Raw genomic sequence first — 25,552 nt, 5'->3', positions numbered from 1 at the left:
CATCGGAAGGCAGGTAACTAAACGAATATGTTTAGAAGGTGGTGGTTCGCAAAGAAAAATCAGTGTAAATTGTTGAGCGAAGAGACTAGCGGAGCCTTTCCCCAAGTATCGATTTTGTAGAAAGACGGAGGCGCCTTCCCCGCTGTGGTTAAAATCGGGGCGACGTTGGCCCGGTGATTCGCCATGTACGTTACTGTACAGGCGGAGGGCCCAGGGTGCTGATGTCTCCACGTCACGTGCCCATTGGTAAGAAAATTGTTGATAAAGTTCAAAACGTGCTAGTTAAAATTACCGTTGATAGTTAAACGCTTGAAAACGTAGTTATTTTTGTTATTTCGTGTGATTAGCTCTTCGTAAGTGTTTAGCTAAGGTGATGCTGGTTTCCAGAGTGGCGCATATACGTTTAGGAAATCTTCATTTAAATGTTCTTCAGTAAGAATACCGCGTAAAATGATTTATTTTCATGTACGGTTTTACAAAAATTTTGTTGCAATTGACGATCCTTTCTTTGTAAGATAGTGCTGAGCGTACTTGGCACCTACTGCATAAACGCCTTAAGAGACTGAAATTCAAACTTTCTTGCTTTGTTATTGCCTCTAAATGTCTGCTATATGTGTGGGAAAGATAATGTGAATAGTTTAGCGGGCTCAGTTTTGGTATTTCAAGGGTTTTCCTTTGTAGCTTGAGACTGCATAACGGTGCATACCACATGGTGGTAACGACGAATATTTAGCTTCAGAAGTTGGTGGGATCCAGTAGGAATCTTCGCTGTACTAATAACTTTGCGGAGTTTAAATCAATGTGACAAAATTCTCTGGAATTAATTGTTGAATTTAGGACATGTTTTCTTTGTACTTACAGGGGATGCGTGTTTCGCGCAGTCCGGGAGCCAGTCCTCACAGTGATCATTGCTCATTAACGTATTTCTTTACTGATGTACAACAGGTAATAGAAGCCCAGTGAAAGTGATTTAACAGTTTTGTGATTATTTTGTTTATATTCTTTGTGATGAACGGTGGCACCACATGGTTACCCACTTGTGGCTATACATGCCTTGTGTACAGTACAGAGACTCAGGAATTGGTAGAATCGTGATATTAGGTACGCAGTTACTACGGGGTATTAAACTGTGGCTAAATTCTGAATGTTTGCATTCACTGGTTTGATTTGTAACTACTATGTTGGCTAACTAAAGATAGATCTCCTTAATTTTGAGTTAGCTACATTTTATTGCACACCAGGGTAAAGACGATAAGAAAGCAGAGAATAAACGGCATATACCATCAATTATTTCATTTAGCGAGATCTGATGAACAATTACTCAAGTGATTGAATGGATTTTTTTGTGGTCATCTACTCCTGAGCTAGCAATCAGTAAAGTCAAACAGCAACCAATTTCTTATTATGCAATATAAATAAATTCTTGCCTCCACAGAGGCTCCTCCAGTGATACGCAGTCAGAAAACTCATCATACGGAACGACAATCTGCTCATCTCGTTTGCCTAGCACACCACTTAATAGTAATACTTATGTCGACTGGTTAATCTAAAGAGTTTTGAGTGAAGCGAGCACTACTCGGCTCTTTCTCTCTCTTTTTTTTATTATGATATACCGTTCTCCATTTCTTAATAGTGTGACACTCTCAGTAATTATAGGAGACCACATAAACTCTCTCTGGGAATCAAAATTAGTAGTAACGTAAATAAATGCTGCCATCAGAAGTTTTAACGCACATAAATCGTATTACCAAAAGTTTCAACGTAAATAATTGCTATTATAGGAAGTTATGCAGAAGATTAGAACACTTTTGTGATGTAAGAAATAAATACGATTTTATTATCTGATTTCCTGAGTGCTCTTGACATGATAGTACCTCCGGCCATCTCCTCTTAAGTGAATCCAAAAACAATTATAATAATGAAATGCAGTAGGAAAATCAAATGATTAATAATGAGTAAAAGCCAAACTGTCACCAACACCCCACTCTATTCTGCCTGTTCCGGCTACGCACAGGTCCAGGGAGCATTATCCATTGCCTATCAATCTTTTCATTCTGGGTAAAAATGGAACTCAATTAGTAACTTTTGCTATATTTATTTGGGCTAATGGTATTAAATCATAATAAGTAAGAAAACCTGCTGCCACTGGTCACGACAAAAAGAAAAAAGTAGCATCAGTTTTATAATCAGGATAATAAAAAGTTTTAATAAAACCGTCTGATGTCCATAAAACATACATTAAAATAAATGAGAGGTAATAATGAATAATAAGCAGTAGGTTTTTTAACCAGAGGTACAAGGTCAAACAAAAACAAGAAGAATGGGGTAAGTTTGTAAGTTTTACCAGAAAATTGTTTCATAAGACGCTACTGAATGGAAATACATAAAATCTGCTGAGAGGTTAATTCGCTTGTTTCCAAGGTTAGCAATTATACGACGAACGGAAGTACCTGAACTAACTGTTTGAGAAGCTCAATGACATACTTCTTCCAGTTCAAGTTTTCATCAATAAGTACACCGGAAAATTTGGAGCATCCTAACCTATTCACCGTCTCCCGCTCATGTGTAAAATAATTGTAGGTATTGCTTTATTTATTGTACGGAAGCGAACGTAGTGTGGTTTTTTTTTTTCAAATTTTAGGGAGTGGCCATATTATGACAACTATTTTATAATTCTTTGGAACAATATCATTTATCATTGTTTCTGCAGCTTTCACTTCAAGTGGTTCAAATGGCTCTGAGCACTATGGGACTTAACAGCTGTGGTCATCAGTCCCCTAGAGCTTAGAACTACTTAAACCTAACTAACCTAAGGACATCACACACATCCATGCCCGAGGCAGGATTCGAACCTGCGACCGTAGCAGTCGCACGGTTCCGGACTGCGCGCCTAGAACCGCGTGACCACCGCAGCCGGCAGCTTTCACTGTTAAAATTTTTTTGTAACAGTAATATCATAATATCATCTGAAGAAAGTACCAGTTCTGCTTGTTGAATGTTAAATGGAAAGTCATTCACAAATATAAGGAATCGGAATGGACCCAGATTTGAAACCTTTGGAATTCCCTTTGTAGTTTATCCACAACCACAAAATTTTTCTACCCTTCCAACGTTGTCTGAAATTTTCAGCACAACTTTTTGCATTGTGTTTGTTAAGTGTAATGCAAACAAAAGGTATATATAGCTATCAGTTCGGTAAAACTGTTGTGTACAACGTCATACTCAATAGCAAGAAGAGTTGGGCTACAATGTGTTGCAACAGCTGTCATGATAGGAAAGCTGGACAGAAGCAGAAACGATCAGCAAAGAAGTAAATACAGTAAACAAAGCCGGCCGCTGTTGCCAAGCGGTTCTAGGTGCTTCAGTCTGGAACAGCGCTGCTTCTACGGTCGAAGGTTCGAATCCTGCCTCGGGCATGGATGTGTGTGATGTCCTTAGGTTATTTAGGTTTAAGTAGTCCTATGTCTAGGGGACTGATGACCTCAGATGTTCAGTCGCATAGTGCTTAGAGCCATTTGAACAGCAAACAATAGCTATGCTTAACTCATAGCTTTCTCCAAGTATACGAAGACCAGTTACCAATAATGCAGCGAAAAACAGAGTCCAGGTACAATAGTAACAAGGATGAGGCTCTCTGACCTAAAGCACGGACAATGGTGTCGGAGCCACGACTAGGTGACGTCTGCGTGATGTCAGATAGTGAAAGGCCTCCAACTGCGAGTGGGCTGTGTGGCTGTTGGTGGCCGTTCCATATCTATCGGCGTCAGACGGGGATCGAGGTTCAGAGCCACTGGAGGTGTCGCTCAGCGGGCATGCAGCACTGAGTTCACCGGACCTCGGCATCTGACGGAAACTTGCATTATCGTTACCAACTCTGAGACTCCTGTGGGGCGGTATTGTTACGTGATTCCACAAAAACGAGTTTTTCTGAGAGAATAACATACGTAACACAATCAAAAGGCCTGGAAAGAGTGCAAAAGCGCTAACTGGTGGTATTTTATTATTTAAGGCTTGTACTGTTTGATGAATGAGTATAGAAATAGCGTTCTTAATCGAGTGAGTCTTCTAGTATCCAGACTGTGGTAATCAATGTAAACTATTTCCATTTTAGTGTGAGACTAGACTTGGGTTCATTACTTTTTCGAATATTTTGGAAATGATGTTACAAGGAAATTGGACAATAATTGTTTAAGTCTGTTTTGTCACCTTTCTTATGAAGAGGTTTACCAAATGCATATTTTAAGCTGCCTAGAAAATTTCCCTGTGCTAGTGATGCATTGCATACATCACTAAGGACATTACTTATCATGATGGAACAGCTTTTCAGAATTTTGCTTGAAATCCCATCAACATCACATGAGCTTTTGTCGTTCAGAATTTTTAGGATTCTATTAATTTCAGTGAAGGATGGTAGTGCTACTTCTAGCTCCTTAAAGTTTTGTGGAATGACATTTTTAATATGCTCTCTTGCTTCTTGAATGAACCGTTTAATCTTATTTTTGCTTACATTTAGAAAGTGATTGCTAAAATTACTTGCAACTTGTGAATTATCAATCACAATTTTGTCATTTAATGTAATTGCTATGATATCTTGTACACTGACTGGTTGTCCTGTCCCTGATTTCAAAAAAATCCCATGGTTTAAAACTTATTAACTGCATTATTTATGACAAGATGTGAATACTTCTGGACATTTTAATGACTGTTTAAAATATAATTTCCCAGCAAAACTTCAACATGGCAACACCTGTCAATCTGGTTAGCATTGTTATCTAACCGCAAAACTCAGAAGACAATGACGGTCTCTACTTCTATTGTACCTAGGGCTTTAACCCCACTGGATGAGTGCCTGTCCTGTTGCTCAAACTGAAAACCCGGAAGAACCACTACCACAGGTTGTGGGAGCAGTTTCATGACGCTAAGGATAAACATTGCATGAGGTGTCTCCAATGTGAATTCTGCCACTGCCTGCTAGGCATATCCCAGCTTCTGGCGGCGCCTGTGATGATCCGCCTGGAACAGGCCACTCATTCTGTGCAATCCTTGGTGCGACCACCACTCTAACTACCTCAGTAGTTACGTCACATCTTACAGGATGAACTTACCTCGTCAATACATGGTACGGGACTTCAAGTCCCACCGCCACACCTTCAACATGCAGTGCAATGATGTCATTGTGACGCCGTCATTGTGAGATATAGAACCATTACTCTACCGCCAAGACAGTTAGAACTCTCTACAATGGTGGCGCTGTACCGGAATCAACAACAAAAAAGAGTCGTGCAAAAGGTGGTTCTAGGCCCCTTAGAATGGCTCCCGCTTCTCGCCAGGTTCAGCAGACTCCCAGACTCCCACTGGCAGACTCCCAGACTTCCTTTCTTTTACGTATTTGTGATGTAATACGTTTCTTTTTGTGCTTATAGTTTACATTCCTCTAAGTACGTTCATATCACTATTTCAGAGAGTAAGCTGTCTGATGACGATCAGAACAGTGATTGAAACCGGTAATCGGCAAATAAATCAACATCTTTATGTGGTTGGGATTGTTTTATCATAAAATAATTGAAAATTTCTATTAACCGCTGACTTTCCAACAGGAACAAGGTAAAATGCTTCATATTTCTTTTAGCAAGCTTCTAGGTTCTGATTAACAAAGAATACTTGTTTCAATATTTTTAACTTAGTGTCCAACTTTTACATATGTAGCAACTGCTCTCATTTTTTTCGTATTAACTCTACATGAAAACAAGGCTATAATTCGTGATAATTAACTTCTCCGTCCCTATGCTTACATGGTTTTCCAGAAGGCACAGAACACTATCACTTCAGAATTTTCCACAACTTTTGATATACAAGAAGCTAATCTGTCTTGTTTTACAACCCTCTAATGATCTCACGACATAAATTAATTTTATTTTTCTGGGAACTGTTACAAGTTTATCATCCCGTACCGCTCTAATTTATTTCCATAATGCTTGTCTGTAGCCTAACTCTAGCAGACGATCTTTCAATGCGATTTAAACAACGTGCAGTCATTGAATTTTTGACAGCAGAAGGTGTCACCACAAAGGAGATTCATCAGAGAATGAAAGCAGTTTATGGGATTGTGTTGACATGAGTACTATGTGTCGTTGGGCCACTAAGTTTAAAGATGTTAAGGCGAGAACATCTGACCTTTGTGACAAAGTGTTGGACGTCCTGTGACAGCAACCACCGAGTTTCACAAGCAAAATATTGACAGATTGATTCAGGATGATCGTCGTATCACTCAGAGAGAAATGGCAAGCACAATCGGCATTTGACAAGAACGTGCGGGTCACATTATTGCTTTACTAGGTTATCGGAAAATCTGTGCACGATGGGTACTCCGGATGCTGACTCCTGATATGATAGTTTGACGGAACATGGGTACACCATTATGACCCGGAGACGAAACGTCAGTCTATGGAATATCGACACAAAGACTCGCTCCAGAAAAATAAATTCAAGGCGCAGCCCTCAACTGGAAAAATCATGGCCACAGTGTTCTGGGACGCAGATGGTGTTATCCATGTTGATTTCCTTGATGGTGGAACAACAATAAATTCACGGATTTCCATCACAACGCTATTAACTCTGAAACGACGGCTAACAAGGGTCCGAAAGGAAAAGGGAAATATTTTCCAACAGCATGACAATGCCAGACAACACACTTCACGTGCCACCACAGCAGAACTTCAGAGACTGAATATCACCACCGTACGGCATCCTCCATACAGTCCAAATTAAGGAACGTCTGACTTCCATCTGTTCCCGATAATGAAAGACTATCTGTGGGGACATCATTATGCTTCTGATGAAGAAGTTGAGAGAACTGTGAGACTGTGGTTGCGGAAACAGAGTGTCGACTTCTTCCGTGACGGCTTCAGAAAACTTGTTCATCGTTGGCAGAAATGTATCCAATTGGCTGGTGATTATGTGGAAAAGTGATTATTGGTAATTAAAGATCACATTCTAAGGATTATTTCTGCGTTTGATTTATTAAAATATTCCCATCCAAAACCAATTAATGAAGGCGAAGGCATAGCTTTTCATTCAACCCTCGCACCATGAAATGTAAACTGATCACGAAGTACAGTGTTCATGTAACAGTACAAATTGATATCAATGAAATAATTTGAGAACAGAAGGAAAATGGTTCTGTAAAAGTTGATTTTAGGTTTCTGTGACAGAGTCAGTTTCTTGCTTACGTGCTGAATTAGTTCATAGCATAGAACTGTTTTCATCGGAGCTTTTACAGATGTAGTCAATTCCGTGAATAAAGAGGAGAGTGTATAGCTTAGCAAAAGTAAGTTTATGGAGATCGCCAGTGAATGTTGCACGTGTAAAGGTTTCCGTCAGTTGTGATATCACTATCTAAGCGATGAAACTACAAAATATCTGTTAGTACTGTGATCTCGTCTCTCATAGCTTTACAGGACCATTAATGAATATTCCACATTAGACTGGACTGCGAAACACAAAGGTGAATTACCAATTGGTTTGTTCGTCTGTGGAATGTGTGTGGTTATTTAGCGCCTGCTCTGTAATTATGGTTTCAGATGCATCGCTGCGCTGCAGTCGACAGCATACGACCATTAAAGCGGTACGAATGCGCGAGGGATGCCTGGGTTCGACGAACTCAGCGGCGAGCTTCCGACTTAACCTCCGTTACTAATTCACGGCGCGTTACTCAGATTATGGGAGCTTAGCGGCCATCCATGTGGCTTGGCAATTATGCCGTGATTTCTGCCAAGTCCCGCCTGATTGCTGTGTAAATTAGTTACACCCCAGCGCAGGAAGCACGCTACGCGGGACAATTAGTTACCCCTCCCTTAGGTGGGTACAACATTGTCATGTTGTCATGTTTACCACCACAGCAGATAACTTCTTCACCTCGACTTCTCACCAATAACCATACTTACACTCTTGAACGCTTGTGTTCGAGCGATCTGGTGAGAAAATCTCACTTGCCTGGCTGTAATATGTTTCTGTTTCAAAATCACTCCTTCATATAAATTCCTCTGTATTTTACATGCGTTCCATGAGTACATTCATGTCTGATATTGTGAGCGGAATAACACTAGGACTATGCTAGTTCATAGCATCTTCACATGACCAACAAATATCTCCTACTTAGACAAGAAATCGCTATCACCACTCTTATTCAACTACCAAACTACGTTTTAGGACGTGAGGATTTGGTTCTTAGTAACGGATAAAGAATGAATTCAATCTCCATACGAACATCTTGTGCAAAGAAGCTTCATGGATCTAAGGATAAAAATTCTGGTCCAACTCACGTTGGTCCCACTGTCGTTCTGGTTCCGTGTACCATCGTGATTCCTTGTGCTTACTTTACATGCAGCCGACTTGCAATTTCAGTTAGTATCGATCTAGAACAAAATTTTCACTCTGCAGCGAAGTGTGCGCTGATATGAAACTTCCTGGCAGATTAAAACTTTGAAACGGACGGAGAATCGAACTCGGTACTGAGACCGAATTCGAGTCTCGGTCCGGCACACAGTTTTAATCTGCCAAGAAGTTTCAATATCGATCTATCACCCGTGGTGTCTTAAGGTTAATTCTCTTTTCAGCAGATATAAGAATTTTCCAAAACAATGCAACTATCGCAACCAATACAGGCACAGGCACACACACACACACACACACACACACACACACACACACACACACACACACACACTGACGAGCCAAAGCATTATGACAACCTGCTTATTAGCAGGTACGTGGTCCATTCCGCTCTTGTGAGGTTAAATGAGGAGCTGCTTAAATAGATTGGTAGCCAGGGGCTCGCATTGTTAGCGAATCAACAGATTGTTATAATATTTAGAAAGTGTACTTTTTGTGCAAACATACACTTTTTTAACAACCTAAAATTAGATTAATCACGTTGCCAGTGTAGTTTGTTGCGGGATTCGAGTGCGAGTAGTTTGCGTTTTTTCCGCACCGACACTTGATTGGACCATTCAGCCTGCGTATTTGCTGTGTACGGTGTTATGTTTGCTTACAGTGTGCTTGTGTATTCCTTGAGTGCACTGCGACTTGCTACTCAATTAGTGAGTGGCAGTACAAGCAGTAGTCATGAGTGGACGATTAGATCTAGCACCGCAGAAAAAGCCGACTTGCTCATGGTGTACGGAGTGTGTAGGCGGAGAGTGTACGGCGTACGCACAAGATATCCCTGTATCCCTATAGATGTCAACCCTCAAGGCAATTATTTATCAACCTCTTAAACAACGCCGACCAGTGTGGCCGAGCGGTTCTAGGCGCTTCAGTCTGGAACCACGTGACCCCTACGGTCGCAGGTTCGAATCCTGCCTCGGGTATGGATGTGTGTGATGTCCTTAGCTTAGTTAGGTTTCAGTAGTTCTAAGTTCTAGGGGACTGATGACCTCAGATGTTGAGTCCCATAGTACTCAGAGCCATTTGAAGCATTTTTTTCTTAAACCACTTAGTTGAAAGTGGTAGTGTAACGCCTAGACAACGGAACACAAGGAAACAAGTGACGACAGAAGAAGCCCAACGGTATCGACCGGCCACCATGTCATCCTCAGCACAAGGCGTCACTGGTAGCGGATATGGAGGGGCACGTAGTCAGGACACCGCTCTCCCGGCCGTATGTCAGTTTCCGAGACCGGAGACGCTACTTCTACATCAAGTAGCTCCTCAGTTTGCCTCACAAGGGCTGAGTGCACTCCGCTTGCTAACAGCGCTCGGCAGACCGGATGGTCACCTATCCAAGTGCTAACGTTGGGTTGTTTGTGGGAAGAGACCAAACTGCGAGGTCATCGGTCTCGTCGGATCAGGGAAGGATGGGGAAGGAAGTCGGCCGTGCCCTTTCAGAGAAACCATCCCGGCATTTGCCTGGAGCGATTTAGGGAAATCACGGAAAACCTAAATCAGGATGGCCGGACGCGGGATTGAACCGTTGTCCTCCCGAATGCGAGTCCAGTGTGCTAACCGCTGCGCCACCTCGCTCGGTCCTCCAAGTGCTAGCCCAGCCCGACAGCGCTTACCTTAGGTTCCGTGCAATTGCACGATGAAGTGGCATGAATCAAGCAAGTGTCCTACGCATTCTCCATCGACAAAGGTACCATCCCTATCACTTGTCTCTCCATCAAGAGCGGCATGGAAACGATTTTGAGAATTGGGTTAACTTCTGTACATGGGCATTAAGACACAATACTCCAGATGTATCATGTGTCTTGTTTAATGATGGGGTTACCAATCATGGCCAGTAAACCTCCGAAACGAGCTCTACTGATCCGTTGACATTCCCCACGTCGTCAGGTGGAACTGATACGTCGCGCGGCTGGCGCTGGTACCCCTTTCTAGTAGTGTCATCTTTCCCATCAATTTCGTTTTGGCCGGCGGCGAGTCGGTTGATCACCGCGGGTTTTAGGATTTAAGTCTGCAGGCTCGAGGCAGCAGGGCGCACTGTGTGGTCTGCCGGTTGCGGTTACAGCTCGGTCGGGAGATTGGCCCTTACGTTGGTGCGCATGGTCACTGCGCGTGGTAATGCTGGAGTGCTGCGGCCTGAGAGGGTGGAAAGGGTTTGGATTCCGGCACGAGGGGTGGTGTTTTGTTCTTTCTCGGAACGAAGTGCATGTTGAGAAGAAGAGCTTGCCGGAGCGTCGTCTGGCATTAACCGTTCGCCTGGGCATATGGTGTGTGTTTGATTTAAAATAATGTTGTCTCCAGTGAAGAGTTCAACTGGTTCAAATGGCTCTGAGAACTATGGGACAACGTCTGAGATCATCAGTCCCCTAGAACTTACAACTACTTAAACCTAACTAACCTAAGGACATTACACACATCCATGCCTGAGGCAGGATTCGAACCAGCGACCGTAGCGGTCGCGCGGTTCCAGACAGAAGTGCCTAGAACCGCTCGGGCACACAGGCCGGCCCAGTGAAGAGTCTGATATGTCAAAGTTATGTCACACGCGACATGATAATATGGAGCTTGGGCTTAGTTTCCTACCACTTGATGAAGGATCTGCAGTTAGACGCAGGAAAACCCGGTGAGCTCCTCATTATTGAGTGGTGCTTTATCTAAAACTGTGGTAACCCTGGTGATTAAGTACCAAAATTTGCACCTTAATTAACGAGTAGCGAAATGGTATTCCATGAAAGTGTAGTTCTGGTCGGCTCCTGCCTGTTTAAGGTAATATTCAACTGTTGCTATTACGTTTCAAGGGACAATCTCATTTACGCGTGTACTGCAGTGTTTAAATGAATCCTTAAGGGTTGAGTTAAGAAAATTGACCGACCTTCCTGTTTCAAAGTTATGCTTTACTCTTTTACGTAATTTCAATCTGCAATCGCGAATGTGCTGTTGTAGTTGATTTATGTTTCAGTTGGGCGGAGCGCAGTGTATTTCCTCTAGTACGAAGGGACGTAGCAATGGGGCCTGAAGCCTTGGCCGTTGCCCGTGGAACTTTGTATCGTTAGACCGGGCTCCATGTTCCTGGCCTTCTATCTCGATCTCGTGCCTTATTACTGCTGTTCTCCTTGTTCCTGGCTCTGTCAGGTAGTTAAGCTTTGTAGCTCGTTCCTCCGCCGCCTTGACGGATGCACCCTTCGCTCGAAATATGAATTTAAACATGTAAAACTGGGTCACTCTGTAATTAGTGTGCGGTCACATTGCTGGGGTCTCCGCCTTATTAATTCTATATTCCCTTATCAGCCACTTTGATCATAAATGTACCTTGTATGCTGATTGTGAAGTTTAATTCTTATAAAGGAGGGTTTGAAGTGCATATATTCTCAGATAGATAGATAGGTGGATATTCAGGGATCACAGGCCCTGCAGACCACGCGCTGCTTCCAAAAACTACCTCCATTCCTTCCTGTTTTGGGCCCGGTTCCTCCAGGTGTCTTCAATTCCCAGGGCTCCTAGGTCCTTTGCCAGGTCGTCCATCCAGCGCTGCCTTGGTCGTCCAATGGGGCGTTTGGTGTTTGGTTTCCCCACTAGTGCCATCTTTGCCTGTCTTCCATCTGGCATACAGGCTACATGGCCCACCACTTGTATTCTTTTTCTCTTTATCTTCTGTAGGATAATTGGTTGTCGCATCACAAGGTAGATTTCCTCGTTTTTCCTCCTCCTCTATTCTCCGTTATCTAAAACTGGTCCCCATATCTTTCTCATTATTCTTCTTTCTAATATTAATAGTTTTTCCCTCTCTTGCTTAGTAATGCTCCATCTTTCTGAATCGTACATTACTGCTGGGCATATCAATGTGTTGTAGATTTTCATCTTAAAGTTCACTGAGATCGATTTAGAGCCAAGCGTCTCTCTGAGCGAATGCATGCATTTCGTTCCCACTGCTATTCTTTCCTTGATGTCCATTTTTATGTTACTGTCTGTGGTAAACCAAGGTCCCAAGTATTTGAAGTGGTACACTCTCTTGAACCTCTTGCCATCTATCTCAAGAAATTCTACCTGCTCTTGTCTTATTACTAATTGCATTAACGCTGTGTTGTTTTGATTCACATTGAGTCCTACCTTCTGTATATAATTGTCCATTTTTTCGTACATTTCTTTCAACTCGTGCTTTGATTCACTTAATGGTACTATGTTGTTGTTGTGGTCTTCAGTCCTGAGACTGGTTTGATGCAGCTCTCCATGCTACTCTATCCTGTGCAAGCTTCTTCATCTCCCAGTACTTACTGCAACCTACATCCTTCTGAATCTGTTTAGTGTATTCATCTCTTGGTCTCCCTCTACGATTTTTACCCTCCACGCTGCCCTCCAATACTAAATTGGTGATCCCTCGATGTCTCAGTACATGTCCTACCAACCGATCCCTTCTTCTAGTCAAGTTTTGCCACCAACTTCTCTTCTCCCCAATTCTATTCAATACCTACTCATTAGTTATGTGATCAACCCATCTAATCTGCAGCATTCTTCTGTAGCACCACGTTTCGAAAGATTCTATTCTCTTTTTGTCTAAGCTATTTATCGTCCACGTTTCACTTCCATACATGGCTACACTCCATACAAATACTTCCAGAAACGACTTCCTGACACTTAAATCTATACTCGATGTTAACAAATTTCTCTTCTTAAGAAACGCTTTCCTTGCCATTGCCAGTCTACATTTTATATCCTCTCTACTTCGACCATCATCAGTTATTTTGCTCCCCAAATAGCAAAACTCCTTTACTACATTAAGTGTCTCATTTCCTAATCTAATTCCCTCAGCATCACCTAATTCGACTACATTTCATTATCCTCCTTTTGCTTTCGTTGATGTTCATCCTATACCCTCCTTTCAAGACACTGTCCACTCCGTTCAACTGCTCTTCCAAGTCCCCTCAGCATCACCTAATTCGACTACATTTCATTATCCTCCTTTTGCTTTCGTTGATGTTCATCCTATACCCTCCTTTCAAGACACTGTCCACTCCGTTCAACTGCTCTTCCAAGTCCTTTGCTATCTCTGACAGAATTACAATGTCATCGGCGAACCTCAAAGTTTTTATTTCTGCTCCATGGATTTTAATACCTACTCCGAACAATTCTTTTGTTTCCTTTATTGCCTGCTTAATATACAGATTGAATAACATCGGCGAGAGGCTACAACACTGTCTCACTCCCTTCCCAACCACTGCTTCCCTTTCATACCCCTCGACTCTTATAACTGCCATCTGCTTTCTGTACAAATTGTAAATAGCCTTTCGCTCTCTGTATTTTATCCCTGCCACCTTCAGAATTTGAAAGAGAGTATTCCAATCAACATTGTCAAATGCTAGAAATGTAGGTTTGCCTTTCCTTAATCTTTCTTCTAAGATAAGTCGTAGGGTCAGTATTGCCTCATGTGTTCCAACATTTCTACGGAATCCAAACTGATCTTCCCCGAGGCCGGCTTCTATCAGTTTTTCCATTCGTCTGTAAAGTATTTTGCAGCTGTGACTTATTAAACTGATAGTTCGGTAATTTTCACATCTGTCAACACCTGCCTTCTTTGGTCTTGGGATTATTATATTCTTCTTGAAGTCTGAGGGTATTTCGCCAGTCTCATACATCTTGCTCACCAGATGGTAGAGTTTTGTCAGGACTGGCTCTCCCAAGGCCGTCAGTGGTTCTAATGGAATGTTGTCCACTCCAGGGGCCTTGTTTCGACTCAGGTCTTTCAGTGCTCTGTCAAACTCTTCACGCAATATCATATCTCCCATTTCATCTTCATCTACATCCTCTTCCATTTCCATAATACTGTCCTCAAGTACATCGCCCTTGTATAGGCCTTCTATATACTCCTTCCATCTTTCTGCTTTCCCTTCTTAGCTTAGAACTGGGTTTCCATCAAAGCTCTTGATATTCATGGAAGTGGTTCTCCTTTCTCCAAAAGTCCCTTTAATTTTCCTGTAGGCAGTATCTATCTTACCCCTAGTGAGATAAGCCTCTACATCCTTACATTTGTCCTCTAGCCATCCCTGCTTAGCCATTTTGCAATTCCTGTCGATATCATTTTTGAGACGTTTGTATTCCTTTTTGCCTGCTACATTTACTGCATTTTTATATTTTCTCCTTTCATCAATTAAATTCAATATTTCTTCTGTTACCCAAGGATTTCTGCTAGCCTCGTCTTTTTACCTATTCGATTCTCTGCTGCCTTCACTACTTCATCCCTCAGTGCTACCCATTCTTCTTCTACTGTATTTCTTTCCCCCATTCCTGTTAATTGTTCCCTTATGATCTCCCCGAAACTCTGTACCACCTCTGGCTCTTTCAGTTTATCCAGGTCCCATCTCCTTAAATTCCCACCTTTTTGCAGTTTCTTCAGTTTTAATCTACAGGACATAACCGATAGATTGTGGTCAGAGTCCACATCTGCCCCTGGAAACGTCTTACAATTTAAGACCTAGTTCCTAAATCTCTGTCTTACCATTATATAATCTATCTGATACCTTTTAGTATCTCCAGGGCTCTTCCATGTGTACAACCTTCTCTGATGATTCTTAACCCAAGTATTAGCTATGATTAAGTTATTCTCTGTGCAAAATTCTACCAGGCGGCTTCCTCTTTCATTTCTTAGTCCCAATCCATATTCACCTACTATGTTTCCTTCTCTCCCTATTCCTACTGACGAATTCCAGTCACCCATGACTATTAAATTTTCTTCTCCCTTCACTATCTGAATAATTTCTTTTATCTCATCATACATTTAATCAATTTCTTCGTCATCTGCAGAGCTAGTTGGCATATAAACTTGTACTACTGTAGTAGGCGTGGGCTTCGTGTCTATCTTGGCCACAATAATGCGTTCACTATGCTGTTTGTAGTAGCTTATCCGTACCCCTATTTTTTTTATTCATTATTAAACCTACTCCTGCATTACCCCTATTTGATTTTGTATTTATAACCCTGTATTCACCTGACCAGAAGTCTTGTTCCTCCTGCCACCGAACTTCACTAATTCCCACTATATATAATTTTAACCTATCCATTTCCCTTTTTAAATTTTCTAGCCTACCTGCCCGATTAAGGGATCTGACATTCCACGCTCCGATCCGTAGAACGCCAGTTTTCTTTCTCCTGATAACGACGTCCTCTTGAGTAGTCCCCGCCCGGAGATTCGAAAGGGGGACTATTTTACCTCCGGAATATTTTACCCAAGAGGACGCCATCATCATTTAAAATACTATATCTCGTAAACGACTCGCTCTACAATCCTGCGTCAAACACCACACACATTTTAATTTGCCCTAATTTTTGTCTGTTAATGTCAATCGGCATTGTTCCATTTAAAAAGTTGTGTGTATATGTATATAATCCCAGAAGGCAATTTCATTGAAATGTGAGCTGTAATTAACTTGGGGGAAAAATGTAAAATCTCTCCGACGCGCTAACAGAAAAAGTTTAATTCTGTTTCTTTACTCCCGTTCTACATACAGTCGCATTGTGGCATGTACAGTATTCACTCGATGAAGTCGCTTTCGGAGTACCTGTGCGTTGTCGTTCGCAGATCTTTTGGTACTTTCTAACACCCTTCTATGGTGATAGTGAAAGACCTGACGAATATTTTCGTCTATTCCCTTCACGTCCACTCTTTCTGTTTTCATAAAGTTCCTGCACCATTTTCTCGTGGATGGTGGAGTGAATGCTTGTTTCCCTTATCGCGTTCTGAAGTTCCTCTGAATTTTGGCGTCTGCGTCGTTTCAGTAAACTACGCCACTCACTGTGTTTTTTTCCTGTGCACACTCCATTCTTCTGGCATCCCTGGGTGTTCCAGGTGTTCCAGCGTACGTCGATACGAAGTACCTCAGAACCACTTGCGCTGTTGAACTGAAAATGTTGTAGTTTCACGTAACCCATATGCACTGTGGCAATAATAAATCTTAACTGAATTGGAAACCTCTAAAAGGGTGCGCTTTTACGTAATATGTTTTTTTTGGTTATATTGCTCTCGTTAAGTAAAAAGACAAAACTTTTATTGATTACCTCACAAAAAAAACAACTTCTTGGGTTGGTAGATGTCTAAGTTAACTACAAGACGAGTTATTTGTCACTAAAACCTTTCTGAACTCTATCTTCTGTTTTGAGTCAGTGGTCCTCTGACTGGTTTAATGCGGCCCGTCACAAATTCCTCTCGTGTACCAAGTTTCCAATCTTAGAATAGCACTTGAAAACTACGTCCTCAATTATTTGCTGCATGTCCTACCATCATGTCCCTTCTTCTCGTTATTATTTTCCATATATTCCCCAACTTGCCGATTCACCGGAGAACCGCCTCATTCCTTGAAATTCCACATAATTTTCAACAATCTTTCGTAGCACCACTTCTCATATGTACATTCTCAACGTATATATATCTTCCGCAAAAAATTGATACACCTAGAAAACGATGTCGATCTTGATCTGACGATGGCATATGGCACCTGGGGAATAGTAGATGTACTGGTAGTGCTTTCAACTTGTCCGCCAACTGATAGTGTAGTGGCATGGTTACCATAGCGTCATGTGTGTCTACTCTTTAATGCGGACCGCTCACAACCGTAGGCTCAGTGTGGTGCAAATGTGTGAAGCAAGGAGGCAACCATGCGACGGAGACGCACTCGTGCATCCTACGGCTAACTGAGCGAGTTTGAAAGGGATCGAATTGTGGTCTTCCGACTGTCGGGATGGTCCTGTCGGAGAACTGCCACACAAGCTGGACGTGATGCATCAGTTGTGCAGCGATACTGGTATCAGAGGCCACGTGAACATTCTCACACCCGTAGAAGAAGTTCTGGATTTCCACCCGGTACAGACATCCGCACAGAATCATCGTATTGTAAGGGCATCAGTGGCAGATCGTGCAGCTACCAGACACAGATAACAGGTCTTGTGATTCCAGACGTGTTAACGCGAACTGTTGCGAACGAGCGCGTCATTAATTCATGCCACAACATCTATGTGCACGGTTTCACTGGAACTGTCAGATCACTTGGAATGACGTGCCGTGGTCTTCAGCGATGAAAGATGATTCTCCCTGCACGCTATTGATGATCGTTTCCGCGTTCGTCGTAGATCTGGTGAGCGCTGTTTCGTAGAGTTCAAAATGGTTCAAATGACTCTGAACACTGTGCGACTCAACTTCTGAGGTCATCAGTCCCCTAGAACTTAGAACTACTTAAACCTAAGGACATCACACACATCCATGCCCGAGGTAGGATTCGAACCTGCGACCGTAGCGGTCGCTCGGTTCCAGACTGTAGCGTCTAGAACCACTCGGCCACTCCGGCCGGCTGTTTCGTAGAGTGCATTAGTCCAAGAGGCAGTGGCCCCGGCGTAGTCCTTATGGTCAGGGGTGCGATAAGCGCATTCTCCTTTGGTGTTGCTGGAGGGGACGCTAAGCACCTCTCAGGACATGAAGAATGTTGTTAGACCCGCTGTTTTGCGATTCTTGCAACAGAAAGGTGATGTATTGTTCCAACATGTTAGTGCTCACCCTCACAGTGCCCACAAAACTCAACATGCTCTGCAAGACGTGCAGCAACTTCCCTTGCCAGTACGATCACCGGAGTTGTCTCTAATTGAGCACGTGTTGGGTGTGATGGGGCTGGGAGTGGCTCGAGCGACTCGTCAACCAATAACACTTACAGAGCTACCTGAAGAGGATGAGCAGGCGTGGCATAACGTATCCCAGTGAAGTATTCGCTGTCCGTACGCTAGACTGGATGTCGAATCAGCGACTGCATTGCCAGCCATGGAGCCTACACCACGTACTAATATAGGTGTTCCTGCGTAGGTCGATACGTAGTACCTCAGAACCACTTGCGGTGTTGATCTGTAAATGTAGTCGTTGCACGTAACCTATATGCACTGTGGCAAAAACAAATATTGACTGAATTGGAAACCTCTAAAAAGGTGCACTTTTCCGTAATATGCACACACACACACACACACACACACCGAGAGGGCTACAGTCTGGAACCGATCGACCGCTACGGTCGCAGGCTCGAATCCTGCCTCGGGCATGGATGTGTATGATGTCCTTAGGTTAGTTAGGCTTATGTTGTTCTAAGTTCTAGTGGACTGATGACCTCAGAAGTTAAGTCGCATAGTGCTCAGATCCATTTGAACCGTTTGAACCAAAGGCGGATAGGGAGTCATTCCAGCGAAACACAGGGGCCGCATATGGGGAAATCTACTGACTTAAGCGACTTTGACAAAGGTGATATTATTATTACCGAGAGCCTGTGAACGAGTATCTAGAAAATGGTGTAGTTTGTCAGATATCTACTTGCTACTGTAATGAGCATCCATGGAAAGAGGTGGCACGACAGAGAAAATAACCGCTGGGTGGTATGTGGTTGGACATTCACGACACGTCACAGAACGTAGGGTTTGGAGGCCTGCCTGCTTTGCGACGCTTTTTAGGTGCCGATCTGTGCCATCTCTACCGAAAGGGCACCATCCTCGTGCATGCGTAAGTGCTTTAGAGCACACCATTCATCGTACATTGATGAATACGGGGCTCCACAGCAGACCACCCCTACACGTTTACTTGTTGGCCCGATAACATCGTTTGTTACGACTGCAGCGGCCATGGGATCATCGATGTTGGATTGTGGATTTGTGGAAACGTGTCGCTTTGTCGGATGAAACACGTCTTTCCTGCACCAGGTTGTCTCCACAAACGCCATCATCCACGCGAATGGCGCTTCGGAAAGTGCACCAAGCCAAGGACACCGGCTGATGGGTGCAGTTTTATGCTATGGGAGACATTATGCTGCTCTCGTATGGGCTCCGTCGCAGTAACCGAAAATACGCTGACAGCTGCAGAGTACTTGCGTTGGAATCTAACCTGGGTGCTTCCGCAGCGGCGCTAAACTGTAGGTAGGGTAAGCGGTTCAGAACTTAGTATGTACACGGAATTTAGTCAAGAGTCTCCTTATGCACATTATTACCAAGTTGCACAAAATAAGCCAAGCTTATCTTTGCTTCTTATATTCCTCTATAACAGTCGTAGCCAGATAGCGTTAGCATATTATTCACGCTTCTAAACTTCTCATATGAGAGGTCAGATCAGTCACGGCATAGGTCAGGTTACACATTTCCATGCAATCCTTTCTCAAAGCAGAAAACTGGTGGCAGCTACAGCTTGACCCCAATCTTCTTGATCCTCGTGACTTTAGCTCTCGTTGATTCTAAACACCGCCGGTCTACTCCTGTTTGTCAATGTCGATATCAACATCAGTAAACCTTAACAACAATTCGATAGTTACATTCCTCTTAAGAGAAACTCTTCGATGACACTGCAAAGTACTGTACTGTCTTTGAATTAACTTTCAGAACCATTGTACTATCAGTCGTGGAAAAGTGTTAGACCAATGACTCTATTGTAGAAGCCAGGGTAAAATTAATTTTCTTATATTTAGCACGCTATGCCGTAACCGTGTCACAAATCTATTTTTTCTACTTTTTTTTTAAGACTGTGAATGCTTTTCATTCGGCTGTTATCGCATTTGCGTAGTGATTCCTAATAGTGGAAATTTAAAGTACCCCGCCCCCCTTTTTATGGAGTGGCATTTACGTACATTGTTATCGTTTTGTGAGCAAATTTTAAATTTTTGTTTTTGAGAAAATTATACCATGACGGTGTTTCCATTGCATCAAAAATGTTAAATGCCCACAGGGTGGTTCATTACGCCGAGAATGGAATGAAAATATTGGCACGTAGTCTGCCTCGCATCACTCGGGGCAGTAAGAAACGTGGAAAGTGAATACTGTTGGTCGCTGCAATCTATGGTGCTTGTCATCACAAATGTCAAATTATTTACCTTTTTCACGGAAATTAGGGCCACGTAAGATGTAGTTTCAGTATTGGTGTAAGTGTAAACGTCCTTTACTAACAACATATTTTGATGTAGCTTTTCAAGCTGTCCAGCATAATGATGGAGATTTTGCGCCTTCCTGTTTCGATACCGAACGCATCAAGTGGAAGAGGCACGGTTCGTTAAGTCTATCAGAAACACATGAAAGTTTCTCTAACGAATTTTACTTCTGGAAATAAAAAAATATCTGTTATGAATAACAATGTGTGTGGTTGGGATTTCTCGGTAAGAAATTTTACGAAAAGGGAAAGTGAAACTGAAAAATTAATGATTCCTGATATTAGAATTTAAATCAGAACAAGTTATTACTGCTGTGTGAAATTGTCTTTTGTCATGGACTCCCTGTTTTATTTACAACTCAAGGAATTTTTCATGATGAATAAACCTGCTACAGTGGTACTTTGCAAAAACCCTTCATTTGGATAAAAGCGTACACGAGACCCGGGTTTCAGGATGTAAATTCCATCTTCAGGCCCTCCAAAAACAAGGGAAACTTCATAAAATTAATTAACATCAAAAGGCCCGATACAAATCCAAATGTCAGGATATACCTTGATTGTGTACGAGAAAATTGTATCAGCAAGTTTATAAAGTGGCATGCGAGATCTAGTGCCGGTGAGGCATGAAAACGTTCTACTACTAGCGCTAAAACCACCTTACATACGCAATGGCATTAGTTAAGATAGCCTAACACAGAGCAAACAGTAAAAGTAAGACATGCAATGCCTAATACCGTCGCCCAGTAATAAAAGTAATAGAAAGATATAAGAAATTGTCAAGAAATAAAATTAATAAAACCGTACTACATACCACAAATTAAACTAGAAAGCGGAAGGTATTTCAAAATATAGAGTAAATCATGTTAAGAATGTAGAACTATGGATGCAGATAGTGCAAAACAAGTAATATGGTAACCTACATTATCAGGCCACATAAAATCTCTACTAACGGTGCTGTCAAGTGTGAATAGTAAACTCCAAAAGATACTAAATATTTACGTAGCCGCAGAGTAACACATTAGGTACTAAGCTGAGTAGCAATATGTTACGCACAACCCATTAAAAGAAAACTCAAACCTAGTTTTGAAAACATTATGCGACACCTCACTATTGACATGACGTGAAACCCTCGAGATGTTATGTATATAACTTACGCGCATATGACCTATTCTAGTGGAGACCGCTGTAGACAATGCAAGTAGTTGCTGAGCATCTATTTCAGTTCGGTTTGGTTATTGAGACTACTGTCTGAGTGTTGCAACCTAAACTTCATGATTTTCAAGTTCATGATTTCTAACACAGAATGTTAGGGACTGGGCATTTTGACTGTACATGCAAGTTTTCTAAGTCATATTTAATGTTACGCAAGCTGTGTATACGGTGTGCCAAATACGCTGCTAAACTTGACTTAGGATTACAAGTAGTATCATGTTGCCTAAATCTAGTTTGAAAACTTCTCCCTTTCTGCCCGACACATGTAGACTATCGCTGTGGTTACTTGATATCGTAAATACCAGAATTATTATATGGACAGACTACAAGCTCCTCAAGAAGGACCCAACGTCTCCCGTTATTTTTACGTACAAAAATGACCAGGGGTAACACCAAAAGACGTCAAACATCTCCCTAGTTTATCGGTTGTGGGAACACAATAACGAATTCTACAACAATTCTTCTTGGCCGCCTCATTTTCTAGCGTGAGGAGGGTACCACTGTTTTACATGAATCCTTTTTTATTCATTTTTAAATAAATTAAATCTTGCATATGACATAAAAATGCTTGAACCTTAACATTTTCGAAGAGTTGAAAATCACGAGACGCAAATTTCATGATCCACACAGTAGCTACAATGAGCAAACCGAACATGAAAGTAAATGGGTCTGAACACTATGGGACTCAACTGCTGAGGTCATCAGTCCCCTAGAACTTAGAACTACTTAAACCTAACTAACCTAAGGACATCACACACATCTATGCCCGAGGCAGGATGCGAACCTGCGACCGTAGCGGTCGCGCGGTTCCAGAGTGTAGCGCCTAGAACCGCTGTGCTACCCCGGCCGGCAGAAAAGTAAAGGCATGCTCATCAGCTAATGGCATTGTCTACAGCGGTCTTCACTGCAACAGGTTGTCGTATTGGGTCATCTTCGATCTTCGCGTAAGTTGCATCCGTAACATCTCGGAGGTTTCACGTCATATCAATTGTGTGGTGTCGCAAAATGTTTCCCAAACTAGGTTCAGGTTTTCTTCTATTGAGTTGTACGTAACATATTGTATCTCAGCTTCAGCTTACTACCTAATGTGTAACTCGTAGCACCGTTACTAGAGATTTTATGCGGCCTGATTATGTAGGTTACTATATTAGTTGTGTTGCACTATCTGCATCCATAGTCGTACAATCTTAGTATGATGTACTACGTATTTTGACATATCTTTCACGTTTAAGTTTAATTTCCGGTATGTCGGTTTCGCCGCTTTCTTATTTTACGCTATGGTTTTATTAATTTTATATTTTTCGGTACGGTTCTATTAATTTCAATTCTTGACAGTTTCTTATATCTTTTTATTATTTTTATTCGTTGGGGATTGCATTATAAATTGCATTTCTTGCTTTTTATTGTTTGTTCTGTGCCAGGCCCATCTTAGCTAATGCCATGCATATGTGAAGTTGTTTTAGCGGTATTAGTAGCGGGTGGCGTTTGGGAGGAAACTTCGTCTCGAGGGCGTGTTATTAGCTAGGGTTTCTTTAGTGATCCCTCCCGCCCTCCGTATTAGTTCCGGTTGCGGCCACTCACTTACGTACAGTATATGTGAACGCAGGAGTCTCATTGCTTTTCGCACGGTAGTTCGTTGATCGATCTTGCTGGGCTTAAATATGCAGCAGGCTAGATACCACATGATAAACTACTTTTGAGGTTCACAAATTGGAATTCTGCATCTACATCAACATTACTACTCTGCACATCACACTTAAGTGGCGTTTCGTTCACGGGTCATTCTCAAAACACTACGATTCGTCACCAGTAATCACACTGTGAAGAAAATTTGGGTTTTCTTTGGACACAGTTCAGAATTACCCGGGAAATTTGCATACGATTCCGTTTTTCTTCGGATTTCAGGATTTTCGGCACGAATTTGGCGCACACCGTTTGGATGGCCAAATCCTCGTTAGCAATTTCTTGGGTGGTACCGTACAAAACCCTCAATGCACCGTCCATCAGACGAAACGTTATAAGTGCCGGTTGGACTCCAGGAGCGCCTTCACTTTGGCCACATTTTCACCAAGCCTTGAGGTTGATGGGTGACCGGCACGCTGGTCGTCTTCGACGAGCTCCCTCCCCTTTCCGTAACAGCTTGTGCCGCTCGAACACTGTTAAGTGTCTCGGGTCAGCATCCCTGTAGGCGTTCTTAATCATTCTGAGGGACCCCATCGCGGTTTTTCCTAGTTTCACGCAGAATCTGACGGCGCCGAAGACGGTAGATATTAAAATTCAAATAAAAAAAAATGATGGTAAAAATGCATTTTTCCAAACATAATTTTCAAACTGAATTGAAGTGATACATCAAATCGAAATGAGTCAGCAATAATATCACTGCCGAAATATATAAACAAGAAGAGGAGGAAACGATCCTTCCAAGATCACACTGCTGCATGGTTAACGTTCTGGTGTTACTGTTAGGACCCTCTCGGGATTCAGTGCTATATGTGGAGCTCAACTAGCGTAGTAATATAATATTGAAGTTCAGACACTAAAATGATAATAACTTAATTGAGGTATTTAAGCAGGTAATAAACACGGTTCCCACGTTATAATTATGCTTCACTGTACAACAGAAACTTTTTTGTTCTTCAGCTGACGGCCAGTTGTACAATCTCCCGTTAGCAATCGGTTATAATCTATTCTCGGAATAGCTCGAGACACGCGTTGTACGAACCCGGAATAACGCCTAACCGGTGAATAAACACGAGATAACTTAACCGGCGATTTCTGGCCGCTTAGAAAGCTTAGCCGGTTAATAACTTTTCAAGATGACAGGGCTAGTGACAAATGCAGCCAACAATGACGAGATTTTGGCTGAATTGTTCATGAGATTGAGGAAGGAATGGAAAGAGTGACGACGCAGTTCCGAATTTATATCGAGATTTTGCGTATCAAAGGAAGCCGTACTTCGTCTTACCAGCCTTGTGCGTGAGAAACTGGGGCACATGAAGGACAGGTGAGACTATGTCTCTTTTTTCTTAAATAATACTGTTTACTTGTAATAATATGCATTCGATTTCAGTACCTCGTGAGTTTCTTCGTGTTATTTGTGTAAATCAGTCACATTAAAATGACGATTCGTACAAAAATGGTCTTGTTTGTCTGGTGTGTGCTACAGTTGCTGCAGTACCGAAAAGGAATATTTCATTTTATTTAGCAGACAGTGCCATAATAGACTTAACCAAATCGAAAAACCACACCAATTAAGTGCACAATTTGCATTAACAGCTTTTTGTGTTTTTGACGAAACATCGATTTATCGTGTTGCAAAACGTTTTGACAAAGCAGTAGTGTTCCAATCTTATAAATAGCAGAAAATATTGTTCCGCTCTGTTTTCTGTTGGGAATGCCCCTTTTTGAAAAAAAAAAAAAACCAGCAGTGTCAAAACAACTTTTCACCTTTTATTGAAAATATTAGGATTATAGGCCCATTAATGCTTCAGAGTAATAAGATTTTCTCCCACCTACCATTATTCACTGAAGCCAGTGAACTATTTGTTCTTAATAAGGCTAAGTTTAACACAGTAAGATTAAGGGGAAAGTAAGAATTTTTTAAAAAGTGATGCTTCCCCAGATATGAAACGTAGTTGTTGTTTCTCTGTTATGAGTACTATCCACATAAGCCCAGCCGTATTCATCATAAAGTAATAGTTGCATTTGTATGCTATAAGAATGGAACAGGGATATAGTTATCTGCATAGCTGTAGCATGAGGAAGAAGTGCCAGGAAAGCTATGTTCTTAAATTTCCTTGAATACCAAATTATTTTCAGTGTTCTTCTTTATGTCAATCTGCAGCTAGTTGAAGGTTACTGAAACTGAAATATCTTCTATTGTACTTGGATGAAGTACCATTTTTTTGAAATTGATGGCTTATTATGATTGTTTAATATAATAAAAAGTTAGATGGCACATTAATGTCCTTAGTT

This window comes from Schistocerca serialis, chromosome 6 (assembly GCF_023864345.2).
Source record: "Schistocerca serialis cubense isolate TAMUIC-IGC-003099 chromosome 6, iqSchSeri2.2, whole genome shotgun sequence".
Lineage (NCBI taxonomy): Eukaryota > Metazoa > Arthropoda > Insecta > Orthoptera > Acrididae > Schistocerca > Schistocerca serialis.
Note: the sequence above shows the minus strand (reverse complement) of the source record.